The 11,267-nt window shown below is 40.6% G+C and overlaps 3 non-coding genes across 3 annotated transcripts; all 3 read left to right on the forward strand.

The window, feature by feature from the left end:
- The first annotated feature begins 844 nt into the window (after positions 1–844).
- trnas-aga lies at positions 845–926 on the forward strand. The gene has a single exon. It is a non-coding gene; the product is annotated as a tRNA-Ser (tRNA).
- A 9,369-nt stretch (positions 927–10,295) lies between these two features.
- On the forward strand, positions 10,296–10,378 carry trnal-cag. Its single transcript has one exon. It is a non-coding gene; the product is annotated as a tRNA-Leu (tRNA).
- A 306-nt stretch (positions 10,379–10,684) lies between these two features.
- Positions 10,685–10,766, forward strand: trnas-aga. Its single transcript has one exon. It is a non-coding gene; the product is annotated as a tRNA-Ser (tRNA).
- Positions 10,767–11,267: the final 501 nt, after the last annotated feature.

The raw sequence follows: 11,267 nt of genomic DNA on the forward strand, positions 1-11,267 counted from the left end.
TCAAAGTCGCCGCATCTAATGTCAAATCACAGGTGAGCTGCCTTGTTAAACCCTGAAAATAAATAATAACACGATTGCGTTGAAATGACTCATTAAGCCATTTGTAAGGATTTCCCCCATGTGGACCTGTTGTCGCTCTTACCCTGATGGTTGCTGATATTTCCAGACACTTTTTCAGTCTTATCTGAGGAATTTTATCATTTATATCAGAATGGCCATATTCTGATGCCAGTTTAGCGCTCATTCAATGACGATTTACTACTCTTTCCCATTGAAGGCCATATTGAGGTTAAATCAATGACTGGACTTTTTAATTGATAAAAACAAATGACTATTGAAAGTGCAAGTCAGTATCGTGCATAGTTGTTCTGGTCTCTGTGGTGATTTTAGAGCGTTGTTCATATTTCTACTTTTACCGCATACACTTTAACCCGATACCCAGTTACTGTGCTGTAGTCAGGATGGCTGAGCGGTCTAAGGCGCTGCGTTCAGGTCGCAGTCTCCCATGGAGGCGTGGGTTCAAATCCCACTTCTGACAGTTTTTTAGTGCCTCTCAGGAGTCATGCTGCTCAGCAGTAATAATAAGAATGATGAAATAACAACTTCACACAGTGAAATAACAATTCATAATAAACACTCTCAAATGCAGACCTTCTGGAGCTGAGCAAAGATCAAGGTTAAATAAGAAAACAGCTGGACTTAATAACAAATGAATGAGGGGAACATTTTGTGTTATTGCATTATAATGAGTTACTGCATTATCTTTCAGTTGTTAAATTTCACTTTCTGTAGGCTATGCCTGTTGGCCCATTCACTCCTAACAAGCTTGTTTTCTTCTGTCAACGTTGTCGTGGCCGAGTGGTTAAGGCGATGGACTAGAAATCCATTAGGATCTTCCTGCGCAGGTTCAAATCCTGCCGACAACGAAAATGCATTTTTTTGACCCCTCCGGAAGTTGAAGTTTAGTCGTGTTTCTTATACCAATCGCATCCTCTCAGATCTCCGCAAGTACATAGGGATTAGTTGGCCATTTGGGATAGGACTGCAGGCCATCTGTCCCACTTCACACCTTTACACACCTGGTTATCCAGCCTTCTAGCTCTATAGGCCACAGTAGCATAGGTTACAGGTTTGTAGTCAAGCCACAGATTTCAGGTGAGATCCCATGATACACTCAACGATACAACAACACGATTCTCATGAATAACCATGAAGCCATTTGCTAAGATTTCCCCCATTTTGACATGTGGAAACCTGTTGTCACTCTTACCCTGACGGGAAGCTCCAGACACTTTTTTGGTCCTAACTGAGGCATTTTTAAATTCATGTCAAATTGGCCATATTCTGAAGACACTCTTATAGTCTGCAGGGTAATCGAACTGGCCACATCTAAAGTCAAGCCACAGGTAACAGGTGAGAAACATTGTTAAACCCTAAAAGAAAAAGAAAAACTCGATTGCATTGAAAATAACCATTAAGTCATTCAGGTCGCAGACTCCCCTATAGGCATGGTTTGAAACCCCCTCCTGACAACTTTTTAGCGCCTGCATGTCATGCACCTTTGTAAAATCCAGTTGAAAAATAAATGACTTAAGGTAACGTAAATGACACCTAGTTAATATGAGTAGTGAATAACTAACGTATTTTTAATATTCTGCAAAAACAGCTAGTTGATGAGAGGCTGAAAGAGAATTGCAAGAATCGCGCAATTTCACAGGCGGGCCCCAAACAGGCAAATAACAAAAATAATCTCGGAACGCAGAACTCGTCGGTCGTTGTCAGTGGATTGTATTGGCGGGAAGAACAAAAATATCGTCTGCAGGGTAATCGAAGTCGCCGCATCTAATGTCAAGTCACAGGTGAGCTGCCTTGTTAAACCCTAAAAATAAATAATAACACGATTGCGTTGAAATGACCCATTAAGCCATTTGTAAGGATTTCCCCCATGTGGACCTGTTGTCACTCTTACCCTGATGGTTGCTGATATTTCCAGACACTTTTTCAGTCTTATCTGAGGAATTTTATCATTTATATCAGAATGGCCATATTCTGATGCCAGTTTAGCGCTCATTCAATGGCGATTTACTACTCTTTCCCATTGAAGGCCATATTGAGGTTAACCTGTCTACGATATTGGTTCCCAATTGGGAATCAACCCTCCCACGTTCAGCTGAAACGGTGGCGCATGGAACGCAAAAATATTCTTACAAATATTTAACCTCCACACATTAACAAGTCCAAGTCCATAGCTCAAATGAAAGATAAACACCTTGTTCATCTAGCCAGCAAGTCAGATTTCTAAAATGTTTTACGGCGAAAACATAGCACATATATATGTAAAACCACCACCAGACACAGCTCATTTGAATAGCCAAAACATGCAATCAACAAACGCAGGATTAAAAAATAAATCGTTCACTAACCTTTTGAAAATCTTCATCAGATGACAGTAATATGACATGTTACACAGTAAAAAAAATTTTTCTCAATAATATGCCATTTATATCCATAAATGTCCATTTACAGTGAGTTCACGTTCAGAAATTACTCAAAAATGCCCGCAGGAAATCTAGGTAGCGCGGCAAGGTAACGTAAATAGACATCATAAACTTTGACTAAATATACATGTTCTACATATAGTTAGAAAGATACACTGCTTCTTTATGCAACCGCTTTGTTAGATTTATTTTTAACGTTACAGAAATCGCACACTATTCAATATGCTGAGACGGCGCTCAGTTCCAAGCTACATTTCTACGTAATGTTGGAGTCAACAGAAACACAGATTTAAGCATAAATATTCCCTTACCTTCGATGGTCTTCGTTCAGAATGTTCTGGAAGGCTTCAGACTTACCCAATACATTGTTTGGTTTCAAGTCTTGCGTCTTTGTATTAGCTACTGCTAATAACATCAGCTGAAATGCACCCAAAACGTCCTCTGGTCCGGAAAAGTTGCGCATCAAAACTTCAAAATTACATATTATATGTCGACTAAACAGGTCAAACTAAGTGCAGAAGCAAGCTTTATGATGTTTTAGACACACAAAACAAACTTCAATCGGCCATCGTCTGCCCCTCTCTTGAGTGCTGGAACAAAGGAATGGCTGGGACCAATTCGCGCCCCTACGCACAGCCTATTTTCTCGTGGAACGCACTAATTTCACTCCCATAGGGTCAATTCTCGCGGGATTTGAACGATTCAAAGCTCTACTCAAAGAGGACATCTAGCGGAAGAGATAGAAAGTCTCCCCAGAATCATAACTGGTTGGGAAGGGTGGGGGCCATGACGTCAAAGTTGCTCCAACTTTCATGGCCACAAAAACTAGTTTGGAAGAATGCCTGCCCTGTGAGTTCTGCTATACTTACAGACATAATTCCAACGGTTTTAGAATCTTTAGAGTGTTTTCTATCCAATAATAATTTTTATTTGCATATATTAGCAATTGTTGACAGATTTTTTTTTCAGTTTACTAGGGGTACCCAATCTCTCCAAAGGGGGCATATGTCTGCCATATCCTAAACAGGTTTTAAATCAATGACTGGACTTTTTAATTTGTAAAAACAAATGACTATTGAAAGTGCAAGTCAGTATCGTGCATAGTTGTTCTGGTCTCTGTGGTGATTTTAGAGCGTTGTTCATATTTCTACTTTTAACGCATACACTTTAACCCGATACCCAGTTACTGTGCTGTAGTCAGGATGGCCGAGCGGTCTAAGGAGCTGCGTTCAGGTCGCAGTCTCCCATGGAGGCGTAGGTTCAAATCCCACTTCTGACTGTTTTTTAGTTCACACAGTGAAATAACAATTCATAATAAACACTCTCAAATGCAGACCCTATCTGAGGCATTTTTAAATTCATGTCAAATTGGCCATATTCTGAAGACACTCTTATAGTCTGCAGGGTAATCGAACTGGCCACATCTAAAGTCAAGCCACAGGTAACAGGTGAGAAACCTTGTTAAACCCTAAAAAAAAAAGAAAAAACTTGATTGCATTGAAAATAACCATTAAGTCATTCAGGTCGCAGACTCCCCTATAGGCATGGTTTGAAACCCCCTCCTGACAACTTTTTAGCGCCTGCATGTCATGCACCTTTATAAAATCCAGTTGAAAAATAAATGACTTAAGGTAACATAAATGACACCTAGTTAATATGAGTAGTGAATAACTATCCTATTTTTAATATTCTGCAAAAACAGCTAGTTGATGAGAGGCTGAAAGAGAATTGCAAGAATCGCGCAATTTCACAGGCGGGCCCCAAACAGGCAAATAACAAAAATAATCTCGGAACGCAGAACTCGTCGGTCGTTGTCAGTGGATTGTATTGGCGGGAAGAACAAAAATATAGTCTGCAGGGTAATCGAAGTCGCCGCATCTAATGTCAAGTCACAGGTGAGCTGCCTTGTTAAACCCTAAAAATAAATAATAACACGATTGCGTTGAAATGACCCATTAAGCCATTTGTAAGGATTTCCCCCATGTGGACCTGTTGTCACTCTTACCCTGATGGTTGCTGATATTTCCAGACACTTTTTCAGTCTTATCTGAGGAATTTTATCATTTATATCAGAATGGCCATATTCTGATGCCAGTTTTAGCGCTCATTCAATGGCGATTTACTACTCTTTCCCATTGAAGGCCATATTGAGGTTAAATCAATGACTGGACTTTTTAATTTCTAAAAACAAATGACTATTGAAAGTACAAGTCAGTATCGTGCATAGTTGTTCTGGTCTCTGTGGTGATTTTAGAGCGTTGTTCATATTTCTACTTTTACCGCATACACTTTAACCGGATACCCAGTTACTGTGCTGTAGTCAGGATGGCCGAGCGGTCTAAGGCGCTGTGTTCAGGTCGCAGTCTCCCATGGAGGCGTGGGTTCAAATCCCACTTCTGACAGTTTTTTAGTGCCTCTCAGGAGTCATGCTGCTCAGCAGTAATAATAAGAATGATGAAATAACAACTTCACACAGTGAAATAACAATTCATAATAAACACTCTCAAATGCAGACCTTCTGGAGCTGAGCAAAGATCAAGGTTAAATAAGAAAACAGCTGGACTTAATAACAAATGAATGAGGGGAACATTTTGTGTTATTGCATTATAATGAGTTACTGCATTATCTTTCAGTTGTTAAATTTCACTTTCTGTAGGCTATGCCTGTTGGCCCATTCACTCCTAACAAGCCTGTTTTCTTCTGTCAACGTTGTAGTGGCCGAGTGGTTAAGGCGATGGACTAGAAATCCATTAGAATCTTCCTGCGTAGGTTCAAATCCTGCCGACAATGAAAATGCATTTTTTTGACCCCTCCGGAGGTTGAAGTTTAGTCGTGTTTCTTATACCAATCGCATCCTCTCAGATCTCCGCAAGTACATAGGGATTAGTTGTCCATTTGGGATAGAACTGCAGGCCATCTATCCCACTTCACACCTTTACACACCTGGTTATCCAGCCTTCTAGCTCAATAGGCCACAGTAGCATAGGTTACAGGTTTGTAGTCAAGCCACAGATTTCAGGTGAGATCCCATGATACACTCAACAATACAACAACACGATTCTCATGAATAACCATTAAGCCATTTGCTAAGATTTCCCCCATTTTGACATGTGGAAACCTGTTGTCACTCTTACCCTGATGGGAAGCTCCAGACACTTTTTTGGTCCTATCTGAGGCATTTTTAAATTCATGTCAAATTGGCCATATTCTGAAGACACTCTTATAGTCTGCAGGGTAATCGAACTGGCCACATCTAAAGTCAAGCCACAGGTAACAGGTGAGAAACCTTGTTAAACCCTAAAAGAAAAATAAAAAACTTGATTGCATTGGATATAACCATTAAGTCATTCAGGTCGCAGACTCCCCTATAGGCATGGTTTGAAACCCCCTCCTGACAACTTTTTAGCGCCTGCATGTCATGCACCTTTGTAAAATCCAGTTGAAAAATAAATGACTTAAGGTAAAGTAAATGACACCTAGTTAATATGAGTAGTGAATAACTATCGTATTTTTAATATTCTGCAAAAACAGCTAGTTGATGAGAGGCTGAAAGAGAATTGCAAGAATCGCGCAATTTCACAGGCGGGCCCCAAACAGGCAAATAACAAAAATAATCTCGGAACGCAGAACTCGTCTGTCGTTGTCAGTGGATTGTATTGGCGGGAAGAACAAAAATATCGTCTGCAGGGTAATCGAAGTCGCCGCATCTAATGTCAAGTCACAGGTGAGCTGCCTTGTTAAACCCTAAAAATAAATAATAACACGATTGCGTTGAAATGACCCATTAAGCCATTTGTAAGGATTGTGGACCTGTTGTCACTCTTACCCTGATGGTTGCTGATATTTCCAGACACTTTTTCAGTCTTATCTGAGGAATTTTATCATTTATATCAGAATGGCCATATTCTGATGCCAGTTTAGCGCTCATTCAATGGCGATTTACTACTCTTTCCCATTGAAGGCCATATTGAGGTTAAATCAATGACTGGACTTTTTAATTTATAAAAACAAATGACTATTGAAAGTGCAAGTCAGTATCGTGCATAGTTGTTCTGGTCTCTGTGGTGATTTTAGAGCTTTGTTCATACTTCTACTTTTACCGCATACACTTTAAACCGATACCCAGTTACTGTGCTGTAGTCAGGATGGCCGAGCGGTCTAAGGCGCTGCGTTCAGGTCGCAGTCTCCCATGGAGGCGTGTGTTCAAATCCCACTTCTGACAGTTTTTTAGTGCCTCTCAGGAGCCATGCTGCTCAGCAGTAATAATAAGAATGATGAAATAACAACTTCACACAGTGAAATAACAATTCATAATAAACACTCTCAAATGCAGACCTTCTGGAGCTGAGCAAAGATCAAGGTTAAATAAGAAAACAGCTGGACTTAATAACAAATGAATGAGGGGAACATTTTGTGTTATTGCATTATAATGAGTTACTGCATTATCTTTCAGTTGTTAAATTTCACTTTCTGTAGGCTCTGCCTGTTGGCCCATTCACTCCTAACAAGCCTGTTTTCTTCTGTCAACGTTGTCGTGGCCGAGTGGTTAAGGCGATGGACTAGAAATCCATTAGGATGTTCCTGCGCAGGTTCAAATCCTGCTGACAACGAAAATGCTTTTTTTTTGACCCCTCCGGAGGTTGAAGTTTAGTCGTGTTTCTTATACCAATCGCATCCTCTCAGATCTCCGCAAGTACATAGGGATTAGTTGTCCATTTGGGATAGGACTGTAGGCCATCTGTCCCACTTCACACCTTTACACACCTGGTTATCCAGCCTTCTAGCTCTATAGGCCACAGTAGCATAGGTTACAGGTTTGTAGTCAAGCCACAGATTTCAGATGAGATCCCATGATACACTCAACAATACAACAACACGATTCTCATGAATAACCATTAAGCCATTTGCTAAGATTTCCCCCATTTTGACATGTGGAAACCTGTTGTCACTCTTACCCTGACGGGAAGCTCCAGACACTTTTTTGGTCCTATCTGAGGCATTTTTAAATTCATGTCAAATTGGCCATATTCTGAAGACACTCTTATAGTCTGCAGGGTAATCGAACTGGCCACATCTAAAGTCAAGCCACAGGTAACAGGTGAGAAACCTTGTTAAACCCTAAAATAAAAATAAAAAACTTGATTGCATTGAAAATAACCATTAAGTCATTCAGGTCGCAGACTCCCCTATAGGCATGGTTGGAAACCCCCTCCTGACAACTTTTTAGCGCCTGCATGTCATGCACCTTTGTAAAATCCAGTTGAAAAATAAATGACTTAAGGTAACGTAAATGACACCTAGTTAATATGAGTAGTGAATAACTATCCTATTTTTAATATTCTGCAAAAACAGCTAGTTGATGAGAGGCTGAAAGAGAATTGCAAGAATCGCGCAATTTCACAGGCGGGCCCCAAACAGGCAAATAACAAAAATGATCTCGGAACGCAGAACTCGTCGGTCGTTGTCAGTGGATTGTATTGGCGGGAAGAACAAGAATATCGTCTGCAGGGTAATCGAAGTCGCCGCATCTAATGTCAAGTCACAGGTGAGCTGCCTTGTTAAACCCTAAAAATAAATAATAACACGATTGCGTTGAAATGACCCATTAAGCCATTTGTAAGGATTTCCCCCATGTGGACCTGTTGTCACTCTTACCCTGATGGTTGCTGATATTTCCAGACACTTTTTCAGTCTTATCTGAGGAATTTTATCATTTATATCAGAATGGCCATATTCTGATGCCAGTTTAGCGCTCATTCAATGGCGATTTACTACTCTTTCCCATTGAAGGCCATATTGAGGTTAAATCAATGACTGGACTTTTTAATTTATAAAAACAAATGACTATTGAAAGTGCAAGTCAGTATCGTGCATAGTTGTTCTGGTCTCTGTGGTGATTTTAGAGCTTTGTTCATACTTCTACTTTTACCGCATACACTTTAAACCGATACCCAGTTACTGTGCTGTAGTCAGGATGGCCGAGCGGTCTAAGGCGCTGCGTTCAGGTCGCAGTCTCCCATGGAGGCGTGTGTTCAAATCCCACTTCTGACAGTTTTTTAGTGCCTCTCAGAAGCCATGCTGCTCAGCAGTAATAATAAGAATGATGAAATAACAACTTCACACAGTGAAATAACAATTCATAATAAACACTCTCAAATGCAGACCTTCTGGAGCTGAGCAAAGATCAAGGTTAAATAAGAAAACAGCTGGACTTAATAACAAATGAATGAGGGGAACATTTTGTGTTATTGCATTATAATGAGTTACTGCATTATCTTTCAGTTGTTAAATTTCACTTTCTGTAGGCTATGCCTGTTGGCCCATTCACTCCTAACAAGCCTGTTTTCTTCTGTCAACGTTGTCGTGGCCGAGTGGTTAAGGCGATGGACTAGAAATCCATTAGGATGTTCCTGCGCAGATTCAAATCCTGCCGACAACGAAAATGCTTTTTTTTTGACCCCTCCGGAGGTTGAAGTTTAGTCGTGTTTCTTATACCAATCGCATCCTCTCAGATCTCCGCAAGTACATAGGGATTAGTTGTCCATTTGGGATAGGACTGTAGGCCATCTGTCCCACTTCACACCTTTACACACCTGGTTATCCAGACTTTTAGCTCTATAGGCCACAGTAGCATAGGTTACAGGTTTGTAGTCAAGCCACAGATTTCAGATGAGATCCCATGATACACTCAACAATACAACAACACGATTCTCATGAATAACCATTAAGCCATTTGCTAAGATTTCCCCCATTTTGACATGTGGAAACCTGTTGTCACTCTTACCCTGACGGGAAGCTCCAGACACTTTTTTGGTCCTATCTGAGGCATTTTTAAATTCATGTCAAATTGGCCATATTCTGAAGACACTCTTATAGTCTGCAGGGTAATCGAACTGGCCACATCTAAAGTCAAGCCACAGGTAACAGGTGAGAAACCTTGTTAAACCCTAAAATTAAAATAAAAAACTTGATTGCATTGAAAATAACCATTAAGTCATTCAGGTCGCAGACTCCCCTATAGGCATGGTTGGAAACCCCCTCCTGACAACTTTTTAGCGCCTGCATGTCATGCACCTTTGTAAAATCCAGTTGAAAAATAAATGACTTAAGGTAACGTAAATGACACCTAGTTAATATGAGTAGTGAATAACTATCCTATTTTTAATATTCTGCAAAAACAGCTAGTTGATGAGAGGCTGAAAGAGAATTGCAAGAATCGCGCAATTTCACAGGCGGGCCCCAAACAGGCAAATAACAAAAATGATCTCGGAACGCAGAACTCGTCGGTCGTTGTCAGTGGATTGTATTGGCGGGAAGAACAAGAATATCGTCTGCAGGGTAATCGAAGTCGCCGCATCTAATGTCAAGTCACAGGTGAGCTGCCTTGTTAAACCCTAAAAATAAATAATAACACGATTGCGTTGAAATGACCCATTAAGCCATTTGTAAGGATTTCCCCCATGTGGACCTGTTGTCACTCTTACCCTGATGGTTGCTGATATTTCCAGACACTTTTTCAGTCTTATCTGAGGAATTTTATCATTTATATCAGAATGGCCATATTCTGATGCCAGTTTAGCGCTCATTCAATGGCGATTTACTACTCTTTCCCATTGAAGGCCATATTGAGGTTAAATCAATGACTGGACTTTTTAATTTATAAAAACAAATGACTATTGAAAGTGCAAGTCAGTATCGTGCATAGTTGTTCTGGTCTCTGTGGTGATTTTAGAGCTTTGTTCATACTTCTACTTTTACCGCATACACTTTAAACCGATACCCAGTTACTGTGCTGTAGTCAGGATGGCCGAGCGGTCTAAGGCGCTGCGTTCAGGTCGCAGTCTCCCATGGAGGCGTGGGTTCAAATCCCACTTCTGACAGTTTCTTAGTGCCTCTCAGGAGTCATGCTGCTCAGCAGTAATAATAAGAATTATGAAATAACAACTTCACACAGTGAAATAACAATTCATAATAAACACTCTCAAATGCAGACCTTCTGGAGCTGAGCAAAGATCAAGGTTAAATAAGAAAACAGCTGGACTTAATAACAAATGAATGAGGGGAACATTTTGTGTTATTGCATTATAATGAGTTACTGCATTATCTTTCAGTTGTTAAATTTCACTTTCTGTAGGCTATGCCTGTTGGCCCATTCACTCCTAACAAGCCTGTTTTCTTCTGTCAACGTTGTCGTGGCCGAGTGGTTAAGGCGATGGACTAGAAATCCATTAGGATGTTCCTGCGCAGGTTCAAATCCTGCCGACAACGAAAATGCTTTTTTTTTGACCCCTCCGGAGGTTGAAGTTTAGTCGTGTTTCTTATACCAATCGCATCCTCTCAGATCTCCGCAAGTACATAGGGATTAGTTGTCCATTTGGGATAGGACTGTAGGCCATCTGTCCCACTTCACACCTTTACACACCTGGTTATCCAGCCTTTTAGCTCTATAGGCCACAGTAGCATAGGTTACAGGTTTGTAGTCAAGCCACAGATTTCAGATGAGATCCCATGATACACTCAACAATACAACAACACGATTCTCATGAATAACCATTAAGCCATTTGCTAAGATTTCCCCCATTTTGACATGTGGAAACCTGTTGTCACTCTTACCCTGACGGGAAGCTCCAGACACTTTTTTGGTCCTATCTGAGGCATTTTTAAATTCATGTCAAATTGGCCATATTCTGAAGACACTCTTATAGTCTGCAGGGTAATCGAACTGGCCACATCTAAAGTCAAGCCACAGGTAACAGGTGAGAAACCTTG

This window comes from Oncorhynchus mykiss, unplaced genomic scaffold, assembly GCF_013265735.2.
Source record: "Oncorhynchus mykiss isolate Arlee unplaced genomic scaffold, USDA_OmykA_1.1 un_scaffold_284, whole genome shotgun sequence".
NCBI lineage: Eukaryota > Metazoa > Chordata > Actinopteri > Salmoniformes > Salmonidae > Oncorhynchus > Oncorhynchus mykiss.